The sequence below is a fragment of the Tasmannia lanceolata genome, unplaced genomic scaffold, assembly GCF_043159265.1.
Source record: "Tasmannia lanceolata isolate RefF3 unplaced genomic scaffold, GAP_Taslan_0.1 ptg000012l, whole genome shotgun sequence".
In the NCBI taxonomy this organism is placed as follows: domain Eukaryota; kingdom Viridiplantae; phylum Streptophyta; class Magnoliopsida; order Canellales; family Winteraceae; genus Tasmannia; species Tasmannia lanceolata.
Genome location: NW_027518689.1, coordinates 47,938,333 through 47,943,123, shown reverse-complemented (window position 1 = coordinate 47,943,123; position 4,791 = coordinate 47,938,333). Strand labels below are relative to the sequence as shown.

General features: G+C 41.7%; 2 non-coding genes across 2 annotated transcripts; both read right to left on the bottom strand.

Moving 5' to 3' along the window:
* Window positions 1-198, bottom strand: LOC143888995 (U2 spliceosomal RNA). Its single transcript, XR_013254625.1, has one exon. It is a non-coding gene; the product is annotated as a U2 spliceosomal RNA (small nuclear RNA).
* Window positions 199-2,678: 2,480 nt separating this feature from the next.
* Window positions 2,679-2,838, bottom strand: LOC143889155 (U1 spliceosomal RNA). The gene has a single exon (XR_013254772.1). It is a non-coding gene; the product is annotated as a U1 spliceosomal RNA (small nuclear RNA).
* Between the last annotated feature and the right edge of the window lie 1,953 nt (window positions 2,839-4,791).

Below are 4,791 nucleotides of genomic sequence, written 5' to 3'. Positions count from 1 at the left end.
GAGGGGTGCGCCAGGCCCGTGCAATAGTGCAACGCATGGGCGACGCTTAAGAGCCCCCAATAGCAAGCTACTGGTGGTGGACCCTACCCCAAAAAAAATTAGATTAATATCATGTGACCCGATGGGCCACGTATCAGATATTAAACTGATAAGAACAGATACTACACTTGATCTTAGCCAAAAGGCCGAGAAAGGTATGCTTTAGATCGTTACATCCCGCCTGTTCTATAGTCACCTTCTCTTACTACATTTCTTCTTGTTTTCCGATGTGGGACTAAACACCTAACAGTGTGGAATGGGCTTTATTTCACACCGGCACACATGTGATGAGTTGGCCTGTTGTCGTATAGATATAGAAAACACTGTACAAACCTAAATGGAAATTGATGCTATTAGGCTCACACTTAAGTGACATTTTTTGGGCTCATGTGTGCCATGTGGATGTGATCCTATTCAGATGCCATCAGGATCACCTTGATTGGATGATCCTATGCCCATGATTAATTAAGCCTCAATTGATATTTTATTTTTGTAATCTTTTATCCCCATGTGTTCTTCCATGGGAGCCAAAAATTGGGATCTCCATCCTTTCTTCGAACAGCGAGTTCTCCATCCAATTGTTGTTCATCACCTAAATCAATATTTGCAGCTCAATGTGGGGGTCTTAATTTTACAAGTTAACTACTTAGATTATAACTATTGCGCTTTGAAGTTATTTATCAAACTTGGGTACACGGAGAACACACAGCGATGGAGCGGATGCTGGTGAATGCCCATGAAGTGACCCATATCTTGTTCTCAAGTAAAAAAGATGCCTTGCCCTTGAGATTATTGGAAACAAAATTTGTTTGTGGAGCGTTCCTGTTCGAACTACTAAAGAGACTTTTTTTTAAAAACAATGCATTCTATCGCAAAATGCATTTTCTTGCAAAAAAAAAGATTAAAGTATGCTTCAAGTTACTCTAAGGGCATATTTGACAACCGCGGAAATAAAATTCGCACAATATTTGTTTACTCAAGGTGACAAAAGGTAGAGAGGACTAGTGAGAGAGATTTGAGAGAACCGTGAGTGAGGAGAGTCCATGATTGGGTTGGTAAACAGAAAAAAAATCTCTGTTTAAAATATGATTTTTGTTTTCCCTTTTCTACCTCAAGCCATTGCTCTTCTTACTCACCATGTCTCTAAATCTCTATCCCCCACTCCTTTGCCCTGCTCTTTACATTAGGGTCTTCTCAGTTGCTTCACTTGACTGGAAAAGGAAATCAAAATAACGTTGCAAATGGAAAGGAAATAGAAAGGAAACTGTCTAAGATGGGTGTTTAGTTGTTAGGAAATCGTAGCGAAAAATTAGAAAAAATTGATTGGTGAAACACCAGATAACACAAGCAACCCGCTCTGAAAAAACCAAAAACCCTCATTGAAAAAACTGAAATAGTGTCAATTCCTCAGAAAAAATAATGGAGGAAAAATAATAATAAGGAAACACAAGCAACCCTCTCTAAAAAAAAATAATAAACTCTAATGAAACCAAAAACCCTATTTTCAAATTGCGTCCATTCCTAAGAAAAACCCAAAAAGCAGAAATTCCAAGAGTCGATTTACACCCAAAATATAGGGTTAAACAAAAAGAAGAAGAAATAGAGATGGAGGAGAGAGAGAGAGAGAGAGAGAGAGAGAGAGAGAGAGTATTTCTTAGTAATTGTAGGGAACCGGTCAATAGATAGAGGAGGCTCTACGGAACCAGTCTTCAAACGAGCATTAAGGGAGGAGGAGAGATGTGAGAGCGAGAGGCAAGACCTCGATAATGAGATAATATTAAAAAAACTCGGCTTTCTGTCGTTGAGCAATGAAATCTCCAACTAGGGAATGCAATTGCCACGTCAGTCGACAAAGATTCCACATTGGCGAACTTATAAAATTGAAAATTTCCAGAGGCTGACAGGACTTACGTTAGACACGGTTTGATAGAAAAATAAAAGTTGTTTCCACCCCATTTCCAGGCAAAGACAGCAAGTGAACAGAGGAGAACAATTCATGTGCAATAGCACTTACAAATTACAAGACAACAAGTGGCATAACAGCCCACAATCGTCCAGCCATGTGTGTATGCAGTAGCCATATGGTTTGACTCCAAGATGTTCATGTGCAACACCACTTTGCCCATTGCCTTGCTGCCAAGTGTGCAAACATGTGCCAAAACGGCCCTACTGTTGCCTTCCTTGATTTCAAACATAGACACCAAGTCCGAGCATGCCTTTGCCCAAATTTGAACTCTTTGTAACCGTTCCCTCCATGTGCAAACACACCCTTGTGCTGGCCAGTTGTCTCGTGCGCATTGGCTGTTGCTCGCCAATGCCACTGATTGGCGCCAACTCCTTTGCGCATTGTGCATTGCCGCCAACGTCTAAACCCGCCAATGTGCGCTGGTTTGCACACCAGTGCCCCCCCAATGCCAGCATTTGCACACCAGTGCCCGCAAATCCCTTGGCCCTTGCGTGCCATATGCCTTGTGCACACCCTCTTAGCCATGCCCAGCCCATGGCCTTAGCTTGTGTGCTGCCTCAAACCCGCTCGACAAATGAGTTTGGAATCGTTCAATATTGGCAGGGTTTAGATTGATCCAATATCAACACACTCTGATTGGATGATTTAGAACAAAAGCTTCAATTTATAATGGCAGGGGCCGCGCGAACGCGTACCCCCTCTATCACAAATTATGACGTCCACTCTCCCACTTGGGGAGATGGTAAGACAACTCCCCTCCAAAGTGCAATGGAGGCAGCTGCCCTAGGCAATCGGCCTTCTTGATTACCGATAGACCCCGTCCAGGTAAGTATGCTCTACATTTCTGCTTTCCTTTGTTTTATACATGCCCGTTTCACTCTCCTTTAACTCCACATCCGATGTGGGACTATGTTCACAAGTCTTTTTTATTATTCCACGCCCAACCCATTCCAAATAAATGCTGACATATGTAGCTTGGCACTTGTAGTTGCTAGAAAACATCATACTAGTGGGGCCATCACATGATCTGGACCATTCATTTGGTAGGCCCTATGAAATTGTAACAAAAAATAACCCCACCCCACTACAGATCACTATGGAGATGTTGATGGGGTCCACCATAGATTGTCAAGGAATATCAACACTGATTGGATGATTAAAGCCGTCCATTTCGAGATCATTGCATTGAATATAGATCTGTTGGGCTTTTTTTTTTCATTTTAACGATCCATGTGCGGGCCATTGATCAAGCGCCTAGTATCACTCAGTTGAGGAATGTTTCCGCACAGTGACAGTGGGTCCCATCTAGAACAAAAACACAACCCCAACCCATCAGAATTTTGCTTAAAGAGACCAAAACTGAATTATCCAGGCCAAAATTGATGCCTTATGCTAATTATACAGAACTGGGATTCAGCAACTTCTGGAAATTCGAATTCCAATATACTGTTGCATCCATCCCATATAAAAAGATTTACCTAAGGCCACCCATAAGCCCTAAACCAAATTTGACCCTGACCTGCCTTTCATCCTGCTCAAAAGAGAACAAGACATTAAAGAGTTTACCATGGTTTCAAATTTCAGTTTCGGCATGCGTTTCGGGCCTCACCAAAACCGAAATCTCGGACGAAATCCAACGAAATCAAATAAAGTAATATTTTATATCGTACAAAATTTTGGCCAAAATTACCGACATTTCAAGAAAATATTAAATAATGAATAAAATCCAGATTTTTTTGTGATATTCCTTACATATCGGACTGAATTTTCAAATTTTTGATCAAAATAAAGTAACGTTTCGGGTACTACGGATTTCGTGTCCGCTGTCCACCGAAACCCGAAATTTTGGATTTCGGTCAAAATTTAAAACCATGGAGGTTACTGCAATAGATTTTGGGCAGTGATATCCCCATCACTACAATAGATTTTGGGCAGTGATACCCCTCACCCCCACCCACGCACCCTCTTCTAGGATAAAATCCTCCCTTGTACACCCATATTTTTCAAAATGAACTGTACGGCCCACACCATCGGATGATCCAAGCCGTCCATTTGATGGGCCACAACGTAAATAGGTTGCGCCACAAAATATCATTTCCATAGGATGATCCTTGCCCTCCGATCTAAAGAGAAACTGCATATTATGGAAACCTCTATAGATCGGAGGGTTGCGATCATCCTATGGAAATGATTTTGGGGGCACAACCTATTTACGTTGTGGCACATCAAATGGACGGCTTGGATCGCCCCACCCAACAATTACGCTACTCACTCTGCCCCAACTCCAAGAGAGACGTGCCCCTAGGATTGTGCTACAATTGTGGCGAAAGATTTTCTCCGGGACACAGGTGCGAGAGACCCAAAAGCTCCATTTGATGGAGGGTTCCTAAGCAGAAGAAGTGGATGAGAAAGAAACTCGGAATGTTGATGCTAACCTAGAGGACCATGTTCTTCAAAGGGAAGGGGAATGATGTGTACGTGTTAGATAAGTAATGTAGATGAGTGTTGTTTTTTCATGTCTAATAAAGGAGTCGTCTGTTGGTTGGGTGTATCTTCGTAGAGAGTGAGTTCGTTTGAGGTAAGTATGTGACTAGAAGTAAGAGTTGAAGAAGTCTTATATATAATGATTGTTGGAGTGGTGTTAGGTGTTTTATTATGAGAATATTTCGGTTTAGTTGAATGGAGTCATGTCATGTGGCGAAGTCCATTGTATTTATCATTCAATGAAATGACATGAGATCTGAATCTGAGTTTTGACATGAGGATTGGGTTTTCCCTTGAAGCAA